The sequence below is a fragment of the Pyxicephalus adspersus genome, chromosome 7 (genome assembly GCF_032062135.1).
Source record: "Pyxicephalus adspersus chromosome 7, UCB_Pads_2.0, whole genome shotgun sequence".
Lineage (NCBI taxonomy): Eukaryota > Metazoa > Chordata > Amphibia > Anura > Pyxicephalidae > Pyxicephalus > Pyxicephalus adspersus.
This window is the reverse complement of record NC_092864.1, coordinates 53,704,571-53,722,790: the sequence shown is the minus strand read 5'-3', so window position 1 is coordinate 53,722,790 and position 18,220 is coordinate 53,704,571. Positions and strand designations below refer to the sequence as shown.

At 39.8% G+C, this 18,220-nt stretch overlaps 1 protein-coding gene across 1 annotated transcript in view; it reads left to right on the top strand.

Annotated features, from left to right (window-relative positions):
- The first annotated feature begins 7,005 nt into the window (after positions 1-7,005).
- The window catches only part of SH3BP4 (SH3 domain binding protein 4), a 28,038-nt gene continuing 16,823 nt past the window's right edge, over positions 7,006-18,220 (top strand). The window contains exon 1 of the mRNA XM_072418486.1: positions 7,006-7,130. The gene's annotated coding sequence lies outside the window, so the exon portion shown is untranslated. The remainder of the gene's footprint in view (positions 7,131-18,220) is intronic.

The following is an 18,220-nucleotide window of genomic DNA, read 5'->3' as shown; positions in this document are numbered from 1 at the left end:
GTCATATTTTACTACCAAATCTTTTATACTACAATAATCATTTTAACAAAACCTTTATTTTGTATATTTTGTTATCCTTAAAAACCAGTATAAAGAAAAAATATTGGTGAAAAAAGCATGTGTAGCCCAGCCTTTCTCAAAATTTTACTATACCTGGATCGTACAACATCATTTACAGGTCTGAAAAAATAAAAATATAATAAACCCACAGGTCATGGCACATTAGCATCAATTAGCTTTAGAAATTTTACATTTAAAAACAATCATCAGTAATAAACTTTACATTTAAAAAATGGAGCCCCCTTACATTAGCAGACAGTGTAGAAGTGACTTGTTACATTGGTGGAGGGTGGAAAACTGTCTTGCATTGATCAATGAAAGTGGAAGATCCATTCAATATTGCTTATTGCTCAAGGAACACCACCATGAGTAAATAAAGGGCTTCCCATGACCCTGGCTGGAATAAATTGGTTCAGGCAATATTTTTTGCACTTTGTTTTAATTTTTTTGCAAGTTTAGACGGTTTGGTGATATACATATATACTCGGTAGGGTTCCACTGATTTGTTAGGTATGTACCAAAAAATATTTAAGACTAACATTAGCATGTGCAGCAGCTGCCTCAACTGTTGTGTCCGCCATGTCTCTGCTTAAATTATATTTTGTGTCATATTAACCTGGTTGATAGTATTCATAGCTCCATTATATTCAAGGGGAGACTTGAAGATATCATTGTATATGGGTCATTTGTTTTTATATAATTAGATCAGTATCGGTGATAAAGGTTAATATTAATTTTAGCAGGATGTGAGCAGAAACTGTAACATTCAAAAGCTAGGTTAAATGGTGCTGTGTGCAAAATAAAAGGTTGGTGCTCCCCCTCGATAAAAAAGCAAATCAGAACCATAAAAATGCCCTTGTGCATGAAAATACTCCCTCCCTCACTGTGCCCTTCTTGTTCTCTCCTTCTCTGTTCTGTGCTGTAAAAGGCTTGTTAGGCATTGAAGTGATTTAACTTCAACTTCATTTATCTTTGTCAAAATGTTCTTGTTTAGTAGGGTGACCAAACATACTGCACGCTGCAACTAAGGACTTCTTAGGGGTATTAAAAAATAGAAAATGTGAAGAAAGTCCACCAAGTAAAAACTGTAGGAGCTCTAAAATATTTCTACTGTATTTATGGTAGTTCTTATGTTATATGCTTCAAACATACAACACTCTAGCTGTGGGTGTCCCTGCAAGAATGGCATCCTTAGAGATCTCAAAGATGTGAAAAACATTTAACAAAGCTCTCCAACACTGGAGAGGATACACTTTCACCAGTGAAGCTGGTTGATTCAGGAAACCTTCAATGGATCTGGTCCAGGATTCAAAACATTTGTTAGCAAATAGCAAATGACTTTGAAGAAATAAATTCCAAGTTTGCTGGATCACCTAGCTTCACTGATGAAAGTGTATCCTCTCCAGCCTTGGAGAGCTTTAATAAATCAGTCCCAGTGTTTTTCACGTTTTGTTAACAGTAGCCAATTTCTGTCTAATGTAGGGGCACTGTAGGCTTGACAGCTACTATGCTTTCTAATATACATACTTCTGCTAAACACAACACCATTACTTTTATTAAAGGAAACCTGTAGTGAGGAGCATGCAGGATGACATTGCTTGCCTCTGTTTCTGAAAGTAGTAGTCTCCTGGCTGTCAATACTTTTCAAAGTCCTTGTCACCAACTGAAAAAACTACAGGTAAAAACACCATATTAGCAAAAAGTGTGTATAAAAATTCTTTCTTGTAGTGTTTTTCCTTTTCAATGTGCCATTTATTTGCTAGCAAATTTACAAGAGTCAATTCCCTAAAGCAGCCCCCTCTTCTCTCCATATCATACCTTTCTTCTTCTGGAAGTGCCCAATCATTGTCTGTGGCGGCTGAACTTAACTGCACCTGACCTCTCCACACAAAATTTATTGAGCTGACAAGGACTAAAGCTACGTACACACTTCCAATTTTTATCGTTGGTAAACGAACGACGAACGATCCTGCACGATATCTGCGAACGATCGTATGGCACCGATCCTGTACCTACAGATAACGACACGATCGTTCAAAGATATTGTACACACGATAGATGCGATCGTTTGAACGATACAGGAAGTGACGTGCACCACAGGAAGTGAGCGAACGTTCGTTCACCGCGCATGCTCAGACCATGGACGATCACTGAACGACCGTACACACGATAGATGGTCAACGATCGTCGTCCAATCCGATCCGCCGGTCCGGTCGTTCATTTCCAACGACTATCCTCGTTCCTCGGCGTCGGTTACTTTTTTTACGAACGATTTTTGGCCAATCGGTCGTTCGTCGTTCGTTCGTCGTTCATTTCCAACGATAAAAATTGGAAGTGTGTACGCAGCTTTAGGCTACGTACACACTTGCAATGGTTCTTGCTCGATAATTGTCTCAGGGCCGGTATTGGACGAGAATCTGGCGTGTGTACAGATCCCATTGTCCATCATCTGAACAACCGTCCTGGGGGATCCATGGACGAAGGACGACAAACGATCCTAATGAAAGTGAAGGGAGAGAGCACGTAGCGGGGTGCCGCTCTGTCGTTCTCCCCCTCCCTTCTCCATAGAGCAGAACGGTGCTCTATGTACAGCACTTGTTCATTCATCGTGCAGACGTTAGTCGTCGAAAAGGATTGTGATCCTTTCCGACGACAGCTTATAAGCACTGTAAACAGGTGTAAGGCAGTTGTCGAGGTATACAGTGGTAAGCATTCATGGGCTGACCGTCATCAGAGGATGGGATTGCCTTGGACACCTCCAGCCAATGAGAATAAAGGGCTATAATGAGAATGCTTACTGCTGTATACCTTTACAATGGGCTTACAGCTCAATGTTTACAGAGGTTTAATGAGCAATAGTGAGCAAGGGTACCATAGTGTGCACACATTTGCATGGCTGTGCTTGATTGCAGTGTGGTTCCCCGCACCTCAGGCTCAACCACTCACATAACCACTCCCATTTAACTGAATGAGAGTGGTTGGGAACCACTTTGTGCAGGACTTGTGTTGTGGAATGCGGTTGTAATTGCTGTAGGCAACATGTTACTTCTGGTCATCCTTAAGCAACCAGTCGATTCTATTGACTTGAATCACAGTTTACAGTGGTTGGAAAGCAGATGAAAGTGGTTCTGGTTGTTTTTTTTTTCTTTTGTACATCAACTTCCTTCCAACCTAAAACATTGAACCACAGCAAACCTCAAGCTCAACTGCAACTTCATTCAGCCGCACTCAACCGCATGACACAGAAGTTGAGTGTGGTTGAGGTTGAACTGTGGTTGACACCGGGCTAAACCACACAGTATTAAAGAGGAATGGCTGGGATCAGCTAATAGTTCCAGTTTTCAACTGCGAGTCTGAAGGGGGACTAAGGACTTTAAAGCCACATCTCACTGCTGTGCACTTTAACCCTGCGGTTGTAGTGTCAACCACAATTTAAACTCAACTGCACTCAACCTCTGTGTCATGCATTTAATATTGTGATTTGCTGCAGTTCAATATTTTCAGGACCTTCATGGATCCTTCTCAGTCCTCCAGCTGCTTTCAAATGCTTTCCAACTACTGTGAGCTGTGGTGGAAAGCAGTTGCATTCATGTCAATGAAAGCGGCTGGCCACTAGAAACCACCTACAAGGCCTAAAGTGTTTCCTAACTTTAGCTGAGCGATAGGGAGAATTTTGAGCCTCTACAAGACCACTGCAATCTACTGTAGGCCTGAATTTAGCATAATAGAACAAATATTTGCAGTTACACAGTTTGTACAGTTCTAATAGGGGGCTGGTATTTCTTTATTGTGTCATTTGTTTGTGTCAAAGTTTGTAATACTGTTTTGAAAAAAGTCAAGAAATTTAATAAGAATTACACAACTAATTTTACCTAAATTTGTAGCTACATAGTTTGTACAGTTTCAAGGCTTAGTCTACACAGACCGTTTCCCCAGCATTTAAGCCGAGGCTTTTAAAGCCCTTGTTTGAAATCACCATGCAATACAATGGGTTAATCTACACCAGGACATTTCCTTGAGGCACGTTTATGACATTTATCTTAAACGATTGAGCATTATTATGCAAATTAGTTTAAAAAAACAGTAAAGCGCAATAAAAACGTGGGAAAATGCGGCATAGGCGTTTTCCAGCATTTTAAAGGCAAGCTTTAAAACGCTAATAAAACCGTAATAGGAACGTTTACATGCGTTTTTAAAAAACGTCTATGTAGACCCAGCCTAAGAGAGAATTCCTGTTTATTGTGTTACGTGCTTTCACAATCACGCTGTAAATTTCAGTATTTTTGTCTTCCCATGATGTTCATGTTGGTAATGTTTTCATGAATCCTTGCCCCCCACTCTGGCCAAAAATAGTGCTAAATGAAGTTTATCTAAAACCCAAACTTTCTTTAGTTTTGGGTAAAATGTAGGTGTAGGTATTGTAAGGTTCGGAACCTGTCTGTGCCTTCAAGAGGAAGCTCGCCATATTTATTTGTCTTGTTAACCATTAGCATTACCTTTAGAGAGGTCTAGTGATAATTGCCTCAAATGCCATTTCCCTCACTTAGGAGACATTTCCTCAAAATTCCTGTGGTTCCAGGACAGGAAGTGAATGTACATCTTCCCAACAAGGCCCAAACATAAAAAAACAAACAAACAAAAAACAGTTAGAACAGTTGTTTTTTTGCATTCAATACAATAACTGAAACTAAAAAAAGCTTTAGGTTTTAGATATACTAAAGGGTATGAACTACATATTACTATATTTTATGGGGTATGTGGACCTGAATTAAATAACATTTTATTTGCTAAAGCAATGTGAGTCATAAACAATTGAAATTCTTCAATATAATACATTTACATTTATCTTAGCTAGATGTTGTACCTCTGTTCTAATCTTTTGCATCCTCACTGCAGCCATTTCCTGTCTAGGACTCAGTACACTGGTTAGAGCAGCCTTTCTCAATCTTCCTAACATGGGGGAAGCCTTGAAATAACTTTCAAGTCTCAGACAAATCCTGACACTATTTTTGTTTGTTATGCCTACTTCTTGTTACATTAGTGTGGTGGTCATTGGGAACAATTCCTCCTGCATTATTATTATTATTATTAATAATAAACAGGATTTATATAGCGCCAACATATTACGCAGCGCTGTACATTAAATAAGGATTGCAAATGACAGACTAATACAGACAGTGATAGAGGAGGAGAGGACCCTGCTCCGAAGTACATTGTTGGCTATTGGAAAGTTTGACTCCCTTAAAAATAGCCAAATAAATCATTGGCGTAACTGATCTGAAAGGCACAAATTGCTCATTGCTCAAGGAACCCCTAAGAACTTCTGGACGTACCCAGATTGAGAAACACTGCTTTAGATTAATGATGTTGGTAACTATCTTTCCTGAATACTTCCAGGGACACTAGAATGAACAAGCACTCTACAAACAGCGTTATTCAGTTCTTTGGGGAGGGGAAGACAAGTGAGTGGCACTCTGCTGCATCTTCCATGTATTGCAGAAAATACAGTTATTGTGGCCAGGATAGATGAAGAAGATTGAAAGATCTCTGTACACATTGGAACATCAGATTTTGGCCCGTGACTGTTTATCTTGGTGGACAATCACCTAGCATGTTCTAAAGCTTAAAGCGTACCTAAACTCAGAAATTTCACTTTATATAAAGGGGTAGACAACCCTTTTATGTAAAGTAAAAATTCTGTTGTTTGTTTTTTTTAAGTGCAACACCCTTTTTTCTATTAAAAAAGGGTGCAGCACGGCCCCCTAATTCTTGATCGCCTAGGGGATCGAGAATGAATGGGAGCACAAAGCCTTCTGGGATACCTACGTCAGGCATCCTGGGAGGCTCTTGGGTGCTCCTTCTCTGAGCATCTCGGGCACGCACAGAAGAAGCTTTTTCGCGCAAAGAGAAAAATTTCACGCATGCACAGTGAGATTTGCAAATTTTTTTCATCCTATGTCACCCGATCTTGCGCCTGGGTCGGGTGACGTAGCATGAAGCACCAGGAAGAAGAGCAGAGGATGGCGGCGCCAGGACGTCGCGGGACCTGATGCAAGACACCCCTGGATGGATCGGACCCTCCGAGATTGAAGGTAAGTGTATTTTTTTTCAGGCAGTTTTTAGTTTAGTTGCTCTTTAAAGTGGAACTTAAAGCCCCACTGTGAACTTTGCTGATTCAAGCAGGTGGTTAATGCAGAAAGGGACAGGCAGTGTCCCCACTGCAACAACATTTACCTGCCTGATCGCTCCAGGAATATGCGAAAGAGCTGAACTGCGCATGCACAGCGTCAGTTTGTGTTGCCAGGGAAGTCTGGCATTCCCGGGTTTCCTTGTGTGTGCCAGGGATAGATAAAACCCTGCGGGCCTGTGTAAAGTTATGTCACTAAGGCACCGCCAGTCAAGAGGGCGAAAGATCTTTGCTGGCAGAAGGAAGAAAGATGGCGGCACCCAGCAAGGAACAGAGAATAGGTAAACGTCAGGTTTAGCTCCACTTTAAATCTATACACTTCAGCATGGCTTAAAAGCATTTTAGTGAGTTATCCTGATGGTGACAACAGCAGACCACACAATGTAACCTGTTCTGAACTGGCCACTTTTAATCTCCATCAAAAGCCTGCACAACAGGTGTAAATATATTTATGCCAGGAAAGTTTTAAATAAGGGCAGATTTGTGAATTTCTGGATTAGCATGCCAATGTTTATATGAATTTGTAAGGATTGTCTTTACATGTGTTGTATTGCTCCTCCGCTTACACTGCTTCCTTTTATCAGGCAGCGTATTGCAATCCTGTCTGCTCTGGTTATCAACACTGATCTGAAGTACTGTAACTTGACCCTGATCCTGCAGGATTCATTCCAGAGCCAACAGATTATGATCTGCTGTGCAGGAGTTAATAAGGATGAGAGGCCCCGCCCATCTCCCGCACAAGCCCCGCCCCCGCAGCAGGCCCTCCCCTCTCCTCCTCCTCTGATAGCTGCCAGGACGGAGCATTGAGCTTGCTGTACAGAGAGAAGGATGGGGCTGCGGTGATTTGGGGTGACTGGATCCCGGAGCATGGTCATACACAGAGGTGAGCGCTATTCCTTCATGACCTCTATCACAATTGTGGACTTCCAGGACATTGCTGCCACCCTGCAGGGGCTCTAAGTTACTTTGTATTTCTTTAGTGTTGCTGGTGACTGGGCTGTGCATGCATTGGTGTGCATGTCTGCCTTTCTGGAAATGATTCTGGAACACAAGATTATCATGTTCCCGTGTACCTCATGGAAGCTCCTTAATTGCCCCTTTCAGGGGTGTTACAGTGCTGGATGGTTGTGAGCTCTGCAGTGTCAGTGTGCTGCAGTCAGCCCAGGACATAATGTTTAGTGGATGGAAAAGGGCTACTAATAGTAGGAAAACTATACATGAGATCATTGTGGTTTATTTAAAGTGGTGTTCCACTTTTTTGGCAGTGAGATCCCATTTGTCCGGTAAGGTGACCCCTTTGCTGAGCCATGCTGCTGTTTCTGCACCTCTTTGGTGATTAAGTCCTGGTTTTAAAATTGGTCTATAGCAAAAGGACACAAATGGTAGGAAGACTACATGAGATCATTGTGTTTTATTTAAAGAGGATGTTACACTTTTTTTGTCTATGCACTTATAAAATGGGGTTACCCTATTATTCTGAGCCATGCTTCTATTGGTGCACCACTTGATCAAGCCCTGGTGTTAAAATCTAATTAAAATCAGTGTATGGCAAAAGACTTCTAACATGAAATGTCTAAGTTATAGCATTGTGGTTTATTTAAAGGGGTGTTCCCTTTTGTTGGGAATGAGGAATCATGCTATTTGGTGATTGGATGACCCCCGGTTAAAACCATGCTATCTGTTGCACCACTCTTTTATTATTTTATTATTTATTTATTTTTATTGGTTATCGACCCCCTGGTGTTAAAAACTTCTTAAAATCAATATATATGGTTTGTATGAATTATGGTGTTCCTGGGCCAGCCCTTAAGGTGTTCAGAGACAGCGGATTGTTAGGGGTCCCAGATAAACTCCCAGCTGTTCTGTGCACGATATACAGGTTTACAAGAAATCTGTGAAATGTGGAGGGACATAATTTGTGAAAGCATTTACCTATTCTTTATGTCCCTTTTATAGCAGCCTTGCTCAACCTTTTTACCCGAGAGGAAACATTAGGATATTCAGGTCCGTGGGAACGCTTGCTGAAATGAATTGGGGGCCAGTAAAAGAATACCCCTTATGTTGGTGGTCTGAGGGAAAATGCAGAATCACAGACAGCCACAAATGTCTTTGGGGTCATGCAACTGGAAATATTTATGTGCAGCGTTGTTCAACCACAGCTTAAGGAGCCTCTGGCAACCTCTGAAGGTACATTATGGTTCCTCTGAAGGTACATTATGGTTCCTCTGAAGGTACATTATGGTTCCGTGGAACCCTGGTTGAAAATGGCTGCTTTAAAATCTAAGTGACATCTGTTATTACTTGGAGATCTATTTAATTTGCCATTAACAATTGTCAGATGGTGACCCTTAGGCATTTGCACATGAAATGTGCGCAACAAAATAATTTTCATGTTGGAAAGGAGTCCAATTGATTGCCGTAGGTAAGAAGAAATGTTCATATTAGCACACATTTCATACAAAAGCTTCTAAAACATTTGTCAAGATCCGGCATACTCACAACATTGGAATGTTTTACTGATTCCTCCCATATGTTGACACCTTGGAGCTAAAAACTAAAGGGAATACAACCCAGCCAGTATAGGGTGACCACAGGAAAACATTATGTTACAATGTGTATATAATCAGATGGTACATGTGTCCAGTGCTGAAAGACTTATTATCTTTGTGTTTCCAGAAAGTGAATGCATCTGCCCACATCCTGATATTTTATGATAAATATTCATAGCCCATTTGTAGGCAGTCATCTGATACCAGGACATGCTAATGACCTTTCCTGTAAGCTGCTAAAATTAGCTGTTCTCAGTAAATGTTTACTCTTTATGCTTTTTCCTTACATTAAATTCCATCCTCCTAGCACAGGAGCAAGTGTTTGCATTAATTGCATTCTCCAGGCACTGTCAGGATTAATCTGGTTGCAGTTGGTTCCCCTGTGTTTTGCACTTTGTGTTATTTCAGGGGTGCTATAGACGTATTGTATGGCTGTGTGCTGTAGAACATGTCTGCTAGCTGAGACACTCTCGCTCAACTGTGTCAAGTTACTTAGCTACAGCTTTCAATTTAATTTCTGGTCCCTGGGGGGATGGGGGGTGACTATAGTATATCATATTGTTTAACATTACCAGTTCTTGTAATTTTACGGTAATCTGTTTTATCTTTTACAAGCGTGTCATTAATTGGTTGTAAAAGTTGTTCATCCTAGCCATAAAGCTAGGGAGTTCTGCTGCTGTGGAGCTGCCTGAAAATAATTGCCTCCTTTTTACAGCACTAATTTCCCAAACCCGCAGGACACGTTAAACATGGAGGTTCCTGTGGATATATGTTTAATGCTGCACCTGGACTTACTGGTTTTATTCCAAGGCGATAATGATGACCTGACGGTTACAGGCTGCAGCATAAGGTGCATGTTTGGTAGGCCAGGTTTAGGTTAGTGGCTTTTTACACGCCAACTATTTCTTTTTCTTTCTTCTTTTTTTTTCACACAGCTTTCAGCAGCTCTGTTTGTGTAAACCCAACTCACACAACTGGAAAATACAGAAAACAAGCGGATGTCAGGACAGCCGCTAAGGTATCCATGGTAATGTGTGTACAAGGCCCTGGCTCTACACTGAAGGGCTCTCAGGAGGTTTTCATAAGGGCAAATCCTGGTTCATTGTCCCAGCTGCTGGAAGACTGTACGATAAGTAGACATGTGAACACCGAATAATTAACTCCTGCATTGCAAAATAGATTTTCAGATGGTTGCAGGTTGTATATTGTCACCTGGTGCTGCAAGGAATGAATGTCTGGCTAAGGTGCTGTATTACACCTGTACGAGTACACGGCATTGAGAAGAACACTTCTGCTGTGCTGCTTCTGTCTTGGTAAATAGTCTTTTTTTTTTGCCACGTCTTAAAGGGTGACATGTAAGCTGAAGCACCTGTGGGAGTACACTGTATACTATATTTTTTTCTTCACCGTCAGGGTGAATTATTATAGTCTCCCTATTTCCTATTTGGACAATAAAGACATGATAGCTTTGTTGCACTGTAAGCGTGTATTCTTTTTGTTTGTGTGTGTGTGTATAAAAGTCTTTCTTTGCTGTTATTATGATCATATATTTGACAGCAGCTTGTTCCAAACAGAGCAGCTGGAGGACACATATGCTTCACTGCAATAATTATAGTCCGCAGGCTGTAGTAGATTGCCTTTCATCTACAGAAAATGTTTCATGCAATTTTAAAAATACTACAGTCCACTGAGCTAATGTGAAAGGGGAAGCGCACGAAAAAGTAATTTCTCTGCTCTGGATAGGCCAATGGATTGTTGTAAACCTCAGACCTTTCGCAATTCTTGTGGAGCCCGTCCACACTGGATTTCTCTGTTCGTTCCACCTGCTATAATAACATTTGTGTAAGGTGTCTTCCTTTCCCTGTTTGAGGTTTTAGTAAGATTCCAGATGTTGTAAAGCTAAGGTACTCCTAAAAGGGGATCTCGCTGCGGAAATCCCAAAGATGGTGGTAGCTTTATTCCATGAAGCACAGAATATGTTTTCAGAACTCTTTAACATTGTCCTTTTGCTTATTTTATTTGTTGGTTACTTTTGATTTTTGCTTGGTAAAATTTGGCAGATTGTTGGCAACCTGAAGGCTGTAGTTGGGCGTGTCGTCTCATAACAAAAACTCATATTCAAGTCCATCCACATTAGTTGATCTGATACTATATACATGAACAGTGACCTTTTTTTTTTCATTTAAAGCATTTTTTTAACAGAAAGACTGATAGGTCTTTCCATGAAACTATTTTTGTTAAAGCATGGGTCTGGTTGCCACTCATGTGTGGATGTACATTGCATTCATGTGAAATGCCATGCTTGACTTGCATTGTGTTTTTATAGAGCAGCAATACGTTGAGTAGAGCCATTATTGAAAAACAATAGCTAATCCAATGCCTGCAATATCCATGGAATGAATCGCATAACAACTTGAGTAGTAGAAACAAGCCCTCAGGAAAGTAGTTACAATGTCAGATCATTTGTTGAAATATGTCTCTTGGCTCTTGTTTGAAGAAGTGTGTTTCTAAATGAGTGTTCTATGGAATCTAAGTTTCCTCCATAGGTTGCTAGAGCTTCCTTTAGCAATAAGTAATTTGTGTCATTTAGTTTAGATGACACCATCAGCCTTTTTGAGTATCTGTAAGGGTTGTGACACCATCCAACACAAAAGATAAAGTTATCTTTTGTGTTAACAGGTGATCCCATACCTTTAGCACTTCTTATAAGTAAGCTATTTGGACATCTTCCTATTTTTGTTGCATAGTACAGGTTATTGACCAGACCTGGCCCTTGCTTTTTCTCCAGCCATGTTTGACTGCCTCAAATTGACTCAATATTATGAATAAAGTATGCTATATGCTGATAGAGATTTAACATTATGCGCAGTAAAATGAAAACTGACCAGAGAGGGATCACTAAAATGCAGTTGGCAGTCTTGAACATGTATTGCAACATATAGGAACCAAAAGCCCTTGTATTCAAAAGTTTGCTACAAATATGTAAAAGTGTGCTCAGGGTTATTTCAGTATCTTCAACTTTAGTTTCCATGTCTGCTGCTGCAAAGCCCTGCTTGTGGTGGCTTTCTTTTATCCAAAGGTTGAGCAAAACATGCTATCAGCCCCGCTGAGTCTAAGTATTTGGTTTGCCCTGGAGCAGAAGATGAGCATGGTAGGTGGTGGATCTACTGGCTGGCGTTGACGGTTACATAAAGCATACATCAAAGGGGTAGGGTTCAGTGGATAAGGTCATTGGGGAAGGGTTCACCGATAACCATCTTGGAAGGTTGCATTTCCATACAAAGAGAAGGGTGTTCTTCTTTAAATGCAAAAAATAAATAGAAAGCGTTGATATGGACATTGCTGTGACAGTACTGTTATCATGTCTGATGATTTGCATTGACCTGTGTCAATTCATTTTCTATTGTTCCTCAAAATAACAACATATCTCAATATGTATGCTTACCAAATATGTGTTCTTTCTCTGATAAGTGCCATTTAAAAATCAGATTATACAACTATTTTCTGACATGTTTCTTAAATGATTTTCTGGCACATAAGAGCTTCAGTATACAGTTGACTGTTGTCCGTGAACATTATCATAGGCTGGTCTAATCTAATAGTGGATAAAATACTATACCTACTATAAAGGCAGAACTATGTGACTGTTTGGGGTGCTTTTTCAGACAGATGTGCTTATCTTTCACCATTCTAAATCCCCAGCAGTGCCCCACAGCTACAGCCTCTTATCTGGGATAAATTTTCAATCACCTCCCTAGTTTACAATGTAATTCACTCATTATTCTGGCATTTCCTTTCTTCTGGCTACCTCTAGGCTGTGTAATTTACTGTTTCCAAACAATTGGTGAAAAACTAGTTTTATGGTTCCGTACAGATCTTGCTTTCTTGCATTATCATTTTGTACTGTGTCAGGTATTATAATAATATTAAACAAGATTTATATAGCTCCAACATATTATCGAGCGTTGTACAATAATTATATGTGTTTTAGAGTGTTACCTGTTGTTGGTTTGGTCACATAAGACGAGTTATTCTGCTAGTATTTTCATAGTCTCTCATACAGGCAGTTTTTTGGACCCTGGGACTGAATGGGTGGATGTGCTCTGCTTTCTCTTTTGATGAGAGGATTAGGGCCTATCTCCCTGCCCTCTTAGATCCTCCATCCTCTTGTGACTTCTGAACTAACTTAAGCTGCGTACACACTGCCAATTTTTGTCGTTGGAAAGGATCTTTCACGATCTTTTCCAACGACAAGGGAGTGCACGATGCATGAACGGTGCTGTACATACAGCACCCTTCATGCTCTATGGAGAGGGGAGGGGGAGAGCGACGGAGCGGCACCCTGCTGCGCGCTCTCCCCTTCACTTTCATTACGATCGGCTGTCGTCCGTGGATCCGGCAAGTCGGTCGTCCGGACGATGGACGACACCGACTGTACACACGGCAGATTTTCGCCCGATAATTGGCCGATGCGGATTATCGGGCGATAAAAATCTGACGTGTGTACGTAGCTTTAACTGTTTGTTGATAAGTCTAATGCTGTCTTAATGCTCAGTTTGAAAAAAAAATACTTATCCAGATAGTAAAAAATGTTGCAGTAATTGATTATGCCATAACTTTTAAATACAAAATTAAAATAATTTTTAATTTACAGATGTTGGCATTTAAATGTGCAACTGCAACATTCATATTGAAACTTTGTCTACTTGTAGTACATGAACTGCACCATGTGCTGTCTGTACCTTAAATAGCCATATAACATAACCACAGTATAATTACAGCGGAGAAAATACAGCTCTTCTTCTGGGGGATGATACATTTTGTGGGATCACCATGGTGTTAGTCATGTATGTAAAAACATATTTTTCTTTAGTATATTCAGCATGTTGGAAAGTAATAATACTTGGGTACTACTGTGGGTCCCTGTTCAGAACTGACATTGGGGCCCCTGTTGGTTGAGGAGGGTCTCGAGCAGTGGCACACTTTTATCTCCCTATGTTCGCCCCTGACTTTGCAGGGATGTTGGGAATTGTAGAGCTGCAATTCGGAAGCTTGCTGGGAGAGCTTTTGATTTGTACAGGTATGCACATAGATAGATGAACTAAGCATGAGGTCATATTATTGATGCGAACCCTGATATCGCTACTATCACGTCCCATAACTTCTCTTTATGCCAACAGATGGGTTGGCACCACTCAAGTTGCTGCACAGCAGTTTTTTTTTTTACATTTATACAATTTCTACATTTACAAAATACAATTAACACATGCACTGGTAAAAAGCATTTTTACCTGAGCCTGAAATGAGTATAGGTTAGTTTTATATATTTTTTAATTGTTCCGCGACTGGGTAAAAATATTTCACTGTTGAATGTTTTGGAAGTTCACTTTGGGCACTTTGTACTTATGTACATTCAAGTTTTTTTTCGTAATTTCAGTGGGCAAAGGCAAATTCCCAGTAATTGTAGCTAGAAATTTTGTATGTGATCATTTTAGGTAACCGTTTTAGCAACGATTGCTGTACAGAGGCTTTGGTACTGCGCTGTGCGATGCAGGAGCGGGCATAGTTTAGCTTCGCTAAAGGTCTGAATTTGCATTCTACATACCCATGAAATTAACATGATTTTTTAGAAATTGTTAATACTCATGGGAGCCTGGTTGTGTGTACTTACTCATTAATGATGCATTTTATTTAAAGTAATATATAAGCAGATATTCTTTAACATCTTGTTTTTATATTTTTGTGCTCCTTTTATGTCAATATAGTCTACATAGCATAAACTTTTGCAGCAACATATTAACTTTTGCTTAATCTGTCCCCTCCTCCTTAGCCCTTTCCGGATTGTGCATGAACTCCATTCCTCTATAGAGAGAATGATTTGCTCACTGTAGGAATGAAAATATAATTGCCAAAGTTCTTCCTGTTGTTTATCACAGTCAATTAGGCAAATCCCTGCTACAGATTTTAGGAGTACAATCACATTTGCAGGAAGGGGGAACATAAACATACAAGTTGGCAACTGTTGTCCAGTATGAATACCAATTATTTTTTAGGAATGTTTTAAGTTTTTTACAAATGACTGATTACAGGCCATACATGAAACCAATTGGCGAGCTCCTAAAAACTGTCCAACTGACCAGCTCCTAATGATATGCTGATGTTGGGTTTCAGAAAATAATGCAGTTTACCAAACTCAAACTGCTACATAGGTTGTCCAGCAACCAGGCCAAACATTACAATTATTAATTATCTGAAATATTGTCACATTATATATATAAAGATAAACATATTTTAAAACTTGGATTTTTTAACATTTATTGGTTAGTCAGGCCAGTCATATTTCGGCTTTCTACATGCACCTGAAGACTGATGTCATTAGGAGGAGTGAGGAAAGAACCTGGTTATCAAAAAAGAAAAGGCATAAATTATTAAGCTGTACTACTAGGTTTAACAGAAAAAAGTTTGGGGTGAAGTATTGATGAGGTAGGCTGAACTCTGAAGTTTATTCTGTTACTACTTTGCCTTCTGTGGGTATTAGCATGCTGATGATATCTGATGATTTTTTTTTTTATAACACCTTTCTGCTTTTATTAAGTACAATGTTTTAGACCCCATTTACTTTAATTGCACAAAATTAATTTTGTGCAAAGGAGGAAACACATGGCTGGTGGGAGGGCCTGACATGGTGCTGTACATGACTTCATGAAAAATTCACAGCATCCTGTTTCATATGGAACTGACAGGAAATGCTTACACGTGATGCTAATCCTCCATAATAAAAGGAGAAGAAATACAATATATAAAATGGGTGGACCAGGAACTGTTGGGAAAGAAATTGTTAAATGTGAAACGCCCAGGAAATAGGGTAGGCTGCAGCTTCTAATGCACACTGCAAGAATTGTGTGTTAATGAATATAAAGCTGAGTTTAAGCTTTACATTTCAGTATTGACTAAACTGTTGTCGATTTAGCAGTCTTGCTCAGAGTTTTCTAACCTTGGTATGTAAGTTCCCAAATTCAGTTGCGTCTTTTGTGAGGAGGTGTTATGTAGCGCATTTGCTAAGTGCTAATTTAAGATGTTAGTTTTGCTGTTCTATTCCCCAAAGGCAACAGGCTCGCACAGCAGGGAACCCACTGAGCATCTCTATACTGTCACTTGAAAATGTTAGCAGCTTAACACATTGGGTGTTGTATTTCTCTTCATCACTGAATTTGGGATAAAGTGTAAATGCATTGTAACAGACCACAAACATTTTACATAAACTGGTGATCTATTCCTATATGTGTACTTTCTTGTATATAACACTTACCTTTTCTTCTACTCCATCTTTCTCCGAAATATATCTAGTAATGATGTCTTCTTAGGATACTTAGGATCCCTATGTAACTCTGACCATGCCATTCACAGAGGCAGATCTATGCTGGCATGGGCAGTTTACACCCATCCATGCATGCAGTGCTGTTTTTTCTCCTGTATTCCAATTTCATTCTTCATTGAAAAATGGGCATGTTTCAGAACATAAAGTCTACCCATGCCTACTGTCTATAATAAAGAATCCAGCATCCTTGTACTGGAAGGATACTCCTCTGCACACTATGCAATTGTTGTTTTAGAGAAAAAGCATTACATTAGTTTATACCGAAGCTTCTATTTTGCTGTGGTTCATTGCAGTTTTCTCATTAGTTATTTGAAAACATCATGCTTGTAGAAAACAATTTTGTGTTGTGTATCCCTAATCAAATGTGCTATAGAAATTTGCTTTTCCTGTAGACTCACTGGATGGAGCATGGTACTGTTCCTTCTGTTTGGTAAGGAAGGAAAGGTCTAATATGTCAAGAGTCTGCAGCTGCCTCTTTATTCATAGTAACCGCTTAAATGTGCACAACATACGGTCCTGGCAGTCTATGTAGGTGACACAGGCAGACAGTCTCTATAACAGCTGTACAGGATTAGTGAATATTGTTGGTCCCTCGGCATTCACTCTGTAAAGGTTAGAACCTAAAGCATTTTATAAAAATGTAATAAAGGTGTCACAGGGAAATGTACTAGAACTGTTGCAAAAATAAGAATAAGGGCCTATAAATATTGAATACACAAAGTAAAAGAATTTTATTTTCACTCCAAGCTGCATCCCTTGCACTGACATCTTCTGCTCCTGATTATAGGATCAGAATGACGTTTGTCACCTTCTTAGGATTTGGTGACGTATAGGTGCGCCTATTAACTCTTTTTCAACCTACGAAGTCTGCGTAGAGGCAGCTCTTCTAGTCATGCAGCTAAGTATTTAGGTTTTCTCCATATTCATTAGGAGAACTCTATGGGTTCCATAAATAAAGCAGTGAATCCGACATTCATGGAAAGCAGTCATTTTCCTCTGTTGCTGGTCTTGCTCCTTTTTTTTATTAATAATAAATAACGTTTATATTTTTATAGTGTGGACAAATTATGCAGCGCTTTACAAAATCTGAAGCTGTCACTAGCTGTCTGTCAGAAGCACTCACAATCTATTGTACCTACAATGGTCTTATATGTCATTAACATAGTCTAAGGCCAACTTTTTGAGGGTAAGCCAAATAATGTAACTTCATGTTTCTAGGATCTAGGAGGAAACCCACACAAACACAGGGAAAACATCAAACTCCTGCAAATAGATTGCTGGCCATGATTTGAAGCTGGGATCCAGCTCTGCAAAGGGGAAAGTGTTAGGACACTGAACCAACTGTGCCTAGGCACTATTTTTTGATATATATCTCCTAGCATATGAATAGGTTAAAAAGATACATATTATGAATTAAAATACATGCTGTGATATAGAAGACTGGTCTTTATTTTCACTACAAGTTTACTTGCAGCAAAATTACCTTTTTTGACTTTGCACATAAGGACATATTATCTACAAATGATATGTGTAAGGGTCTCATGGGTTTAATATTTAATCCTGTCAGTAGTGTTGACTCCCTAGAGCCTTTGTGGTCTCCCAGCATGTGAAATATGATTTGCTTCATGTGCACAATAGACTGGCCTGAAGTTATCTCCAAGGTGAAATCTGATGTCCTGTCCACTCATTCTCACAAGTGCCTGCCTAAGTTTCCCAGGAGATCCCCTGGAGAGGAGGACAGTTTGGACATTTTACACCCACCCTGTCTGCCCAAACTAATGAGTATTTATAGCTGTGTGCTATTGTGTGAATGTAAACCGGAAGAGAGCTGATCCTGCATGCTTAGTGAGGGGGAGGTAAGAGAAGGCGAGCAGGGAGTCCAGCCGGAGGGAGACGGAGATATGTTAACATTCCCTTTCTTGGCATTTACAAAATGCAATACTTTTGTTTGTCCTTTGATGTTGGTATACTGTGTCGATCATACATAGGCCTCCAAGATAAATCCAAATTGACAGTTCAGGAATGATTTATTTACCGGTGTTGTAT